Here is a 12,907-nt window from a genome sequence, read left to right as displayed (position 1 = left end):
AATATCAATAGTTAAGAAAGGTTGTTAAACTTACGAATTAAGATCCTAAGTTTCAACTTAAGTACAAAGACTCCTTCATTGAAGAAGAGCTTGTGTAGTTTAAGAAAAGATTATGCATTTCTTCTAACCATGAATTGAGGAAGAAGGTACTCTAGAAAGTACACGATGCTCCATTTGCAAGTCATCTTGGCTATGGAATCAATAAAAGCTATCATTAGCAAAAGCTCAAAGATGATGCGTTGAAGTATATTACTAAATGCCTAAGTTATGAAAGGGTGAAAACAAAGCACCTTAAAATGCCAAGCTAACTTCAATCCTCAACATTCCTACGATGAAATGGGAATTCATTCACATGGATTTTGTTATAGGGTTGCTTTCAATTTAAGGGGGTTATAACTCTATCATGGTGGTTGTGGATATGTTAACAAAGGTTGCTCATCTCATCCATGTTAGGGCAAACTACAAGGCTTTAAACATCACAAGGTTGTTTGTTAAGGAAACTTATAAGCTTCATGAGTTGCCAAAAATGATATGTTAACAAAGGTTGCTCATCTCATCCATGTTAGGGCAAACTACAAGGCTTTAAACATCACAAGGTTGTTTGTTAAGGAAACTTATAAGCGTCATGAGTTGCCAAAAAGGATTGTCAATGATTGAGATTCCCTCTTTACTTGTAAATTTTAGAAGAGCTTATTTGAAGCTATTAGTACATAGCTATGCTTTAATTTAACATATCACCCATAAACTAATGGCCAAATAGAGTGAGTCAATCAAATCATAGAAGATATCCTAAGGGTATACTATTGTAGAGAACTTAAGGAGTGAATGCAATATCTTCTCTTAGTAGAATTTTCTTACAATCTTTCTTACCATCAAAGCATCAAGATGGCTCCATTTCAAGCCTTATATAGGCAGGATTGTCTCACTCTACTCTCCTCCTCGAATATAACATCAAAGGTAGAAGCTTCCAAGAATATGCTAGAAGAGATGGATGAACAAGTTAAGGCCAAAATATAATATATTCAAGCTTCTAAGAATCACCAAAAAGCCTACACCAACCTTGGAAGACAAAAGTGGATCTTCAAAGAAGGAGACATGGCATTTCTCTATGTCCACCTAAAGAAGAGGTCACAATCATTGGGTGAATTCAAGAAGCTAACCCCAAGTCATTGTAGACATAATAAGGTTCTCAAGTACCTTGGGACCAATGCATACAAGGTGCAACTTCTTAAACACTTAAAGATCCACAATGTTTTTCATATTAGTTTGCTAAAGGCTTATGTACCCAGCCCAATCATGTGCTAGATGACCAACAAATTGTACATTGATATGCAAATCCTTCCTGATAATCACTTTCTTTGTAGCAAGATTCTATAGTCTATAAACATGTTGAAAGGTCACATTATTTTATAATATTTCTCAATGGGGAATTGTATTAATTAGGGTAGATATGATCCATAACATTAATTATAGCTTAGAATTTAGGAATTTATCTCTAGCTTTTAAAAAGATTAGGCATTCTTGAGTGTCCTAAATGTATGCAAAGTGAGCATAGCCCTATTTGTGGAAAAAGTTGTCCATACATCCTATTTTTAGCATGTGATCTTCTTTCTTATATTTAAGCATACTCAAGTAGAGGAGAAACACTCTCTTCTGGGTGGCTTCTCTACTTTGTATCTTCCTCTTCGTAATTCTCAAATGTGCACACATCTATAGCATGAAATACATGTGAAGTTATAAGAAGCACACATGGGAGAAGCCTCACAGCCATTCGTGGCACCCATCATAATATTCTTCGTAGTTTTGTGGCTATTTATTTATATATGCTTTTTTATAGTGAAATTTATTTTTAAGTTTTGTGGTTATTTCTCATACACTTTTGTGTTGTTTGCTCAATTCATCATCATTTGCATTTATTCTTCAACTTGAGTTTTTTTCTTTGTTTCTTTGTCTTGTGATTTGTACAAATTTTTAGACCGTGAGTTATGGGCAACTTCCACATCAAAAATGCATTTTATGATGTTATCTTACAGCTTTGTGTGACTTTTAACATGCCAAGTCTCATAAAGCTTAATTGTCTCAAGAGTCTTAGTTGGACACCTGTTCAATATGTAATTAACATATATTACAAACTTGAACCAAAATTTATGAGACAAAGTTTGCCCTTTCACTATGCAACATGCGATATCCATAACAATCATATTTTTCTTCTCATCCACTTCATTATTGTTGTGAGGTGTAAGACATTGTACATCAATACTTGATGTCCTTTTCAACCATAAATACAAAAAACTCTTTAGACAATAACTCTATGGTTTATATGTAATGTACCAAGAGTACAATGTGAGGTATCCCCTCCTTGTCCATGGAGGGATCCTAGATTGGTCCACCAAGACCCATGGTTCCATGAGCAAAACCATCTAGTTCTTTTTTCAAGAATGGTGGCTTTAATTAGTCTTAGGAGGTCTAGTTCTACTTCACAGGGGAAATGTTGAGGGTCACCCTAAAAATTGTCTAATACCCATTCAAGATAGTCACTTGCCAAACAATGAATCACAATGGAAGATAATACAACACTTGGTTTAAGGAGAGTGTGAAATTAGGGGAAACTACACATCAACCCTTGGGTATCACAAATTCATACTCTATTCCCCTAAAATAGTGTTAGGTCAAATCCTAACCTACTTGGGAGGGTAAATTTCTAACAACTCTTTCTAATCATTTATTCCATAAAGCTGCTCGACGTATTGGCTCTACCCATCCATATAATTCAATTGTGGAGATTGATTTCTTCCACTTTCTACATGCTCACCCAAATATGCTTTAGTTTTCTAAACAACTTATACTATCACATTAAGTAACATACAAAAATAGCTTTGTTTTATTACTCATTGCATGAAGTTCCTCATCAATAGATACAGGGACCTTCCATAAGAATGACAAAATTGTCTTGCCTAGGATGGGACCTTCTAATCCCACAAATTTAGGCAATGCATGATCACACTCTCATTAATAGGTATAGGGAGATTTACTTGCTCATAGCCCCAAAAAACTCTCATGCACCTCAAGAGCCATTGTATGCCATTGGAATACTACTAACATACTCTATTGGACCTTTGATTTAAGGGTACTCAAATAATCTCTTTATTTACTCACACCATGCAAGGTGGAGTAACTCATTACATAAGATAATTTATTTTGCATTCTTCAAGATGCTCAAGACATGTTGGTTTGGGGTATGCAATGGTCACTTTCTTTAGTCCTCCTCCTCGTCTAACTACCATAGGCATAGTTTCAAGAGTTAGTTTCATTGGTCTTTGCATTCACAAGAAAAGTATTTCACAAGACATGTTGGTTTGGGGTATGCAATGGTCACTTTCTTTAGTCCTCCTCCTCGTCTAACTACCATAGGCATAGTTTCAAGGGTTAGTTTCATTGGTCTTTGCATTCACAAGAAAAGTATTTCAACTAGATTTTGTATTTTTAAACTAACTAAATTTATTCTTAGAGTCATGGATTTTCCTTTGGTAATACCGAAAGTTTGTCTAAATTTACTTGCTTTCCCTAATTTCTTCATCGGTCAATTTAGGCTACCTAACTTATTTACATTAATTTTTATATTTGTATGTTTGTAATTATAATATTTGATTTAGTTATTTTAACTCCAATCTACAAATTTCTCACCTTGTCTCAAAGTTAGCACTTGTTGCTAGGCCATTGCTTGCATGTTGAAACCATCTATTGTTTGCTTCCATTTTCTTTGTTTACAACACCTAGTTTAGAATTTCTGCACCTATGCATCATGTTTGCTACAATCTTTCCATGCATTTGCATCAATAGTGGCAATATCAAACAAGTGAACCATGTACTATGCAAGCCTTTGAAAGATTACACTAGGCTAATTATATTAGAAATCATTGACTTTTCTAAGTTTAGCTTTGTAACACATGTTTTAAAAATATCAATTTCCCTCAATTGAAGCTCCTAACTCAAGTTAGCTTGGACTAAGTTTTTAATAACAATTCACCATGCCACCATTCCATTGCATAAGCATATGCCCTAGCAAGCAATGCTAACAAATACATGTGCATATGCATAGACACATATCACAAGTTCTAATATAACGCACATGTTTCAGCTTCCACAAATCATATTTTAGTGATAGTAGAAACAGCTCCTCATGTACCAAACAATTGTGAGGACACACTATAGGAATTCTTTAAGAACATGGGAGTTGGATTACCAAGTGATGTGGCACTTTTACTAAAAAGGCCTTTCTCCACTAAGGAGATTTTGCATGTCGTACGGACCATGAAACATGGTAAATCCCTTGGTATTGATGGCCTACCCCTCAAAGCCTTCCAAGTAATGTGGGATGAATGCACTAGTGATTTGGTAGACTACCTCAACTTGGTTAGAAAAATTGGAGCTATTCCTAAGCTCTTTAACCTTGGGTTAATTAAGCTAGCTTGCACTCGAGAGTAGCAAAAAGGTACAAACCCAACCATTAGAGACCATTAACTATGCTTTTCTTTGCTTATAAGGTCCTAGCAAAAGCCTTGGTGTTAAGAGTCAAGCACATCCTCTCCCGGGTAATTCATTTGTTTCAATCTAGGTTTGTTTCAAGGATAGGATATATGACCCCACCTTAAACCTCATTGCTTCAATGGATTATGCCATGTCTCTCAAATATGACTTTGTCCTATTCAATCTGGACTTCCATCTTAAACCTCTTTACTTCAATTGATTATAACATGCCTCTCCAATTTGACTTTGTCCTATTCAATCTAAACTCCCATCTTAAACTTCTTTACTTCAATTGATTATGCCTTGCCTCTCCTAATCAATCTAGACTTAGAGAAAGCCTATGATAGAGTTAGTTGGCCCTTCGTGCTGGTTGTGCTCAAGGTGTTAGGCTTTGGTCCAATATTCTTTGTTAAAAGGGTTGCCTCATTATTCAACAATGCTATAGCACTTATCTATGTTAATGGCTACCTCTCAAAGCCTTTTGAGTTCATGAGGTTAATGCAACAAGGGTGTCCCCTTGCTCCCCTTCTTTTCACTTTGATCACAAATCCACTCTTAAAGGTAAATTGGAAATAAAAATTAGGAAGGGGTGATTAGAGGGCTCCCATTGCCCAATGGATAGTAGTTGACAATGCAATCTTTGTTGATGACAATGCTTCTATTGTTAGAGCAAAGAAAGCTTCGATTGATGGTTTCTTGAAGATTTATGAGGAAAAAAACATAGAATCCATCTACTTGGGAGGGAAAGATATCCCAAAATGGGTGCAAGTCTATGGCTTCAATATTCTTCAAGCTGGCAAGGTAATCTGGTACATGGGATGCTCAATTTGAGTGGGCATTTTCTCCAAGTAGTGTGTATATTGGTTTATCAAGAAGATGGAAGATAAGATTTCAAAGTGGCAAAGTGCACCCCTCTCATTTGAGGGGAAAAAGGTAGTGACTGTCGGGGGTAAAGGCGCCTCCACCTACCCGCCCATGTATTACTACACTAACAATACCCACACATGCACATTGCAAGCAACGGGCACCCATCACTGTCACTCCATTCTTTATTCTTTCAGTGACATTTGAATAAATGGAAGGCCGATCACACATTGTGACTGTTGGAGTTCCCACATTTGGAGTCTCTCTCTTTCTTGCTCTTGCTCCATCCACCATAGCTCTCACCTCTGTGCTCTCTTGCTCGATCCTTCTCATCCTTCAATGGTCGAGTACTCCTTCAACATTCATTCAAATACCTACACTCTTGTCTTCACTCTTTGCAGCCATAGCCACACCTTTTGAGCTTCTTGTTGGTCTTATCCTTCTCAGGCAAGCATTGGGCCTTCTTGGGCAACCTCAAGGCATTCATCTATAGGTATTGGAGCTCTCATTCCACTCTTTATTTTAGTCCACAGGGTTTGAAGAACAGGGCAGCCATGGCTCAGCCCCCATGAAGGTTTGGAACTGAGCTCTCTCTCTTCTACACCTATTGAGGCCTCTTGAGAAGCTTCTTTGGGAGCCATAGAAGCTCCCTAACCATCAAAGTAGTTCCCAACTCCCTCAGCAACATCAAAAACGTGATTTCAATAGGTTGCACCATTTTCTTAGCCTGTCAAAAACGTGGCCTTCATCTCCAGCACCTCTTCAGGCCAGTAGCACTACACAAAGGTCTCATTTGAGGCATAGGAGCATGTTTCAACCATGGCATTGAAGGCTTGAGCTTGGCATTGACATTTGGGTCTGATATAGCTCAGTTTAAGACTATCATAATAGTCCACAGGTAGCCCCAAACAGTGCTACATTAGGATTTGATGTTTATGCTTGCTTGGTACTAGCTATTGATGCCATTTGGTACACGAATCATACCCAGATGTTATGGGAAGCTATGCATATGATATGCCATTGATTTGGTGCTGATTTTGGCCTTTTTTATGCTCAGTTTGATAGTGAATTTATTGATGTAATAGAGCAGGCCTGAAACTATTTAACTCAGGTTATGTTATGCCTATTGGTCTCAGTGCTTCTCAGATGCTTGTTATGACTATTTGGATGCAAATGGAGGTTGTCAAATGTCTTGGATGGTTCCGGAATGTATTTTGTGCCTCGTTTGAGCTCCGTATTGGTTGGCACTTACTTGACATTGGACTACATTGGCATGCTTTGTGACAGAGGTTATACCTATGGTCTATGCATGGCCCATTGGTACATGCTTTGAAGCATATGTCAGTGATGCATGCTACATACTGGCCTTGTACTTGGATACTTTGGAACCTCTTTTGGATGTTTCTTGGCTTGTCAAAGAATGAATTGGGTTCATACATGATGTACTTGGATGCTATCATATGGTTGACCGCTTACAGACTCTTGGTGCTCTCATGATGTACGGTCTTAGCTATGAGCTGTCTCTGAGCTTGGTTGCTCATTTTCCATCGACTTTTCTGGTAGTGGGAGCTTTATGCTTATGGTCTTGGATTTACCCAGAGCTTGTGGGCTATGCATTTGAGCTATTACTTGAGATTTGAGACTGGGATCTCTTACACGTCCTTGACTATGATATTTGCTTGATAGATGCTTCCATGTCTGCTTTTGGATGCTTATGAGTTGTTTTTATCCCTCTTCATTGAGCAAACACTAACCTTTGTCAGGTCTTGCTAGTGGTACGTACATCTTGCTTATTACTCAAGGGATGTATCAATTGTACTAACGGACTCTCTTGACACATTTGGGTGTTTGGCTTGTGTTCATTAGCTGTCATAGTGCCTCTGTGTTATGCCCGCTTGATGCAGGATTGGACTTGGCAGTCATTGTTGTCATTGGATCTCTATTAGCTCATTGTCTGCTCTCATTTACTCACTGCTGTCATTTATTATAGCAAGCTATTTTATGCGGACCATGATGTATTTACTGAGCTTAATCATGTCCTTTTGATGTACTTTTGGTACTATTTGGTGGACGGTTGGTCATTCTAGCAATTTCTCTTATTTTCAGCTTGTTTTGGCAGTGGCTTTGGCTTGTTTATACTACTAATTACATTAGGTTGTTTTCTCCATAGTTTGCCTCTGTTTGACTCATTATGGCTGGTCGTCTCAAAGATATGACTTTGTTTAACAATGCCAAGTTGGATGGCACCAAGTATGGCTACTGGAAATCTCAAATATGGCAAGTTTTGGTACACAAATTGCAGATTAAGCAACTAAGAAACAAAGGTATTAAACCTGAGAATATGGATGATGATGATGATTGGGCTAATTTAGATGCAATATGCAAATCCACTATTATTTTATCACTCTCTAAAGAGGTCCATAATAATGTTGTTGTTGAAGATGAAGATTAGAGCACATGGAATCTATGGGAAAAGATTCAAGAACTTTATGCAAAGCAGAGCTTTGCTTCATAGATGTATTGGCTTAAATAGTTGATGGATCTCCGCTTGAAGGAGGGGACCCCATTGTCTACTCACTTTAGCCAGTTTCATTCTATCATGAAGAATCTGCTTCAACAAGGTATTGAGTTTCAGGATAATCTGCATCCTTTGTTTCTGCTTGGCACTTTACCTGAGTCTTGGGATGTATTTTCACATTGCGATCTGTACCAACAAACTTGATTGCGTTAAAGGTGGCAGAAGTGGCAAGAAAGACAATGATCATCATGGGAAGGACTCTCAAAAGTCTCGGTCTAAGTCATATGGGCACATCAAGTCCCGTGGACGTAAGTCTAATCTTACATGCCATTATTGTGGGAAAGCATGACACATACGGCTGCAGTCCCATAAGATGCAAAATGACAAGCGCAAAAAAAGGGGAAAGAAAAAATGCAGGAGGAATCCAATGATCGTAGCATTATACCTGCAAAGTCCAATGTAAAGATTAAGGAGATATATGTCATGCAGGCTGAGGAGTCCGATGGTGACTACATCTTAGCAGCCTCTTCATGTGATGCCTCTCAACTGATCGAGGCTTAGTCTATTCATGCACAGTGTTGGCTCTTAGATTCGGGTGTGTCTTTTCATGTGACCATCGTGAGTGGTTTCATATCTATCGCAGTGTATCTGGTATTGTGCGCTTAGGTGATGATCGATCTCTTGATATTATTGGCATTGGTGATGTCAACTCTATAGTTTCCCTCTGGTAGCACTTTTATTCTGCATAATGTACGTCATGTACCCACATTGACTAAAAGCCTTATGTCTATTGGGCAACTTGATGATCCAGGCTATCATATATGCTTTGGTGATTCTGTATGGAAGATAACTCATGGTAGGCTTGTTCTTGCAAAGAGATGCCAAGTCTAGCAGCCTCTACCCCTTAGTTGTATTTGGTACTACTGGCCATGTTTTGTTAGTGGGTTCTATCCCATATGTATCTCTCTCGCATGCTCATCTTGGGCATATGCCACTTAAGGGAATGAAAATGCTTAGTGCTTTGTAGTATCTTCCACCTTTTGATGACTACTCACATTTTGAGTCATGTGATCATTGTTTATATGGCTGGCAGACTAGGAATTTGCATAAAAAGTCTGGTATTCCACGCATGGGTGAGCCTTTAGCTCTTGTGCATTCAGATGTATGTGGACCCATGCCTTGTCAACCATTAGGGGATGTGAAGTACTTTATCACATTTATTGATGATTATTCACGTAAGGTTTGGGCTTATCCCATAAAGTAGAAATCTGATGTCCTGGCCGTCTTTTAGCATTGGATTGCTTTAGCAGAGAATCAATCTGGGCATAGGATGAAATGCCTAAGGATCGATAACGGGGGTGAGTATGTCTCGTGTGCCTTTGAGCAGTTTTGTGACCAGTGGGGTATTAAGCATCAGTTGACCGCCCCTTACATCCCTCCTCCCCAGAATGGTATGGCTGAGCGTATGAATAGGACTATCTAAGAGTAGGTCCACACTATGCTTAGCCAAGCAGGCTTGCCACATCATTTTTGGATTGAGGCAGTCTCTACTGCCATGCATCTCATTAACACGTCACCTTGCAGTGGTATTAACTTCTAGGTTGCAAAGGAGGTATGGACAGGAATGCCTCCCTCATATGCTCATTTGCGAGTCTTTAGATGTGAGGCCTTTTGCCATGTGCCCAAGGATAAACACAATAAGCTAGATCCTAAAATTGTGAAATGCATTTTCCTTGTCTATGGAGATGTAGGAGAGATGGGATATCGTCTTTGGGATCCGCAGGTGCAGAGAGCGATCCACACCCATGATGTTATGTTCCATGAGGAGGGTTATCATTCAAGAGGAGCCTCTTGCTCCTGCACAGCTAGCTAGACAGCCTGCACCAGTTGATCCTCATGGCCATGATGTTAGACAGGATGTTACATACGATATTAGACAGGATATTGAACAGACAGCACAGCCTGCATTGAGGCATTCTACTAGAGATAGACGACCTTCTGACTGCTATGAGCCCTCCATAAATTATGTCTTGGTTACAAATGTAGGAGAGCCTCTCACCTATGATAAGACTCTACGCAGGGGTGACAGTTATTCGTGGGAGAGGGCTATGTAGTCTGAGATTGACTTGTTGCATAAGAATTGTATATGGGATTTGGTTTCCTTGTCTAGTGGCAAGAGGGATTTGCCTTGTAAGTGGGTGTATAAGTTGGAAAGTACCCCTAGACACCCCAAGCCGGCATACAAGGCCAGATTGGTAGCAAAGGATTTTAAGTAGGAGCATGGTGTTAACTTTGATGAGGTCTTCTCTCTTGTGGTGGTTAAGATGACCACCCTACACCTAGTCTTGTGTAATATTTCCGTGCAATAAAAGGTAGTTGGCTAGTTCGAAAGTTAGTTAGTCAGTTAATAAGTTAGTAAGATTACTAACTAAAGACTAACTAAGGTAAAAACTGACTAACGTTAATAGCTAATAATTTTTATTTAATTAAAAATATATTTAAAAATTGAGAGTCGTAAATCCGATTTTTTCTTGGATTGACAAGGGCTGTAGCCACCCTTCACGGAAGTTACAACATGAACTAGACTTATGAGCCATATTAATCACTAGTATTAATGCGTATAGTTTGGATGGTCCAAAAATATTAGATTTTTGGGCCAAAAAAATATTATATTTTAGATATTATCCTAAAAATATCGAACTGAAAGTCATTTAAAAGAAAAGATGTGATATTTTAGTTAGTTTTGGAGATTTTATAAAAAGAAAAAAATAAAGAAAAGTGATTGGCAAAATCGTGCGCACCGCGATTGCAGTCTATAGGCAATAGACGGCACTTCGAACAAAGAAAAGAAGGAGTGAACTGAGAGCTTTCTAAGCAAGTGTCTTGGAGTTTTACTCCCCTTTTGGAGTCAATGCAACCATCAGATTTATGATCCGAGCATCAAATCATTAAGTCTTCTAAGAGCCCCTCCACTCTTGTTCTCAACCTTATCCCCTCCTCTCTAATTCATTATAAATATGAGGCATGGGGAGGCACAAGGGAGCATAAGGAGACCCTGAGAGGCTGCGAGAGAGAGGTAGAGAGAAAGATACCCCTCCAAGAGATTGTGAGGGGGAGCTTGAGAGAGAGAAAGAGAGAGAGAGAGAGAGAGAGAGAGAGAGAGAGAGAGAGAGAGAGAGAGAGAGAGAGAGAGAGAGAGAGAGAAGAGTTACCCCGAGAGGCTGCATAATTCCCTCTATCTCGATCCTCGACCTAACCATCTTCTCTTACACTCTCCCATTTCGAATCTATTCTGCCTTCTTAATCTCTTGAGTCTACTTGCGGACGATGGCCTCTAAGCGAAGAATGTCGCGTGTGGATGGCAATCCTACAACCAGCAACGAAGCTTCAGGCGAAGGTATCACTGTCAATCCAATTGCGGTACTAGTCGTAAGTAATGTATTTTCAAATTGATAGATGCTTGTTTTGATTCTCGCATGAGATACATTAGGCTCCATGCTATGATGTATGAGAATAGGTCATGGGAAAGGGATAGGTCTCTTTTTACATATTTGAAAGATGGAGTTTGCAAAGTGCATGTATTAAGGGAAGTTAATTGCACTTAGTTGGGTATGGTTTATTCGTTGATAGAGCAATCGGTTCAGGGTTATGGATAGCATAATCGTAAAAAGAATAAAATTAGAAATTGTATATACAAGTACTATGTAAAATTTGCATAGAATCGCTCTTTGATTCCAAGAGGGAAGAGCGAATATATGATAAAATTATTATCGCATCTATTCTTGTATTGTTTGGGAAAAATACAATTAGTTTTGTTGGTTGATTGAACAACACCCTAAATGTTTTTCTTTCAATTAATTGATTATTGCATTGTGATTTGGTAAATATTCCAAGGCTTGTGTTGATGGCAAATGCATGGCAAGGGTCTATAATGATAAGTTGCCATGGGAATAAAGTAATGTTTTCCTAGAAGATATTATTAGGGTTGATTGCCTTGATTGTGCTTTGACTCTTAATTGGATTAATTAAGGAATGATATTTTGGACGCGTGGAGCATCTCCAAGATCGCACCGTGGATTACCGTGAGAGGGCACTGCTCAGTTCACAGGCCGATGGTCGAGTGGTGAAAAGGCCAACCACAGAAATGGCATCTCACTCCTAGACCACTTGTGGGTCAGGTGGAGCTCTAGACACCCCTTGCCTGTCGAGAATGGAGTTGGAGATCCCCGTGAGCCCAACGTCTGGGACGTTGGAAGATCCTATTCTAGATAAAGGATGGAAATTTTGGTGCCATGTGATTTGAACCGAGTACTTCTGTTGGACAGAAGGGATACATAATTCTCTTGTATAGGCAGGAGACAAAGATTAACTTGAAGATAAGTTAAGAAACTTGTTTGTCAAAAGGAGTACTTATTTTGTTTTCATGTCTGTACTGTAAATTACACAAACAAACCCTGTTTCCTAAATTGCTTAATTAATGAAGCCGATTTTAAATGTCACACATAAATGTGGTAGGACCTAATTAGAAAACTAAAGCTATCAAGGGAAGCGGGTGGACGGAATCCTCGATGTGTCCGCTCTACGACAGGGTGGTCCCAGAGAACTGGGAGGCTTCTCACAAGGATTTATTGCTGGGTTGACTTTAGGTATTGTTAAGTTAGAACCTGATTCATGTTTTAGGGGACCGGAATGGGACTATGCCCTACAGGCAGAGAGGTTGAGTGGCGCATCCCTCTTATTTCCCATTCTCTTTGAACTAAGTGCAGTATGTATCTGCTTTGGATTGGATATCTCTGCGTAAAGTAGGATGTCCAAAACCCGATGCTAGAATGCTGTCAGGAGACCTTGACAACTAGAAACCCAGATTTCAAGTCGATCCTAGTGGGTTCGGCCGCGAATGTTCCGTTGCGAGGCGGACTCGAAAAACCTTAGGCGATAAACCTCAGAACATTCCATGGGAGTGTCGGGCGGCAATGCTTAGATTTGTTTCTCGATGGA

Source organism: Lygodium microphyllum, chromosome 17 (assembly GCF_053477565.2).
Source record: "Lygodium microphyllum isolate KBCC chromosome 17, Lygodium_microphyllum_v1.1.10, whole genome shotgun sequence".
Taxonomy (NCBI): domain Eukaryota; kingdom Viridiplantae; phylum Streptophyta; class Polypodiopsida; order Schizaeales; family Lygodiaceae; genus Lygodium; species Lygodium microphyllum.
The sequence above is the reverse complement of the archived record's forward strand: the minus strand, read 5'-3'. Positions refer to the sequence as shown.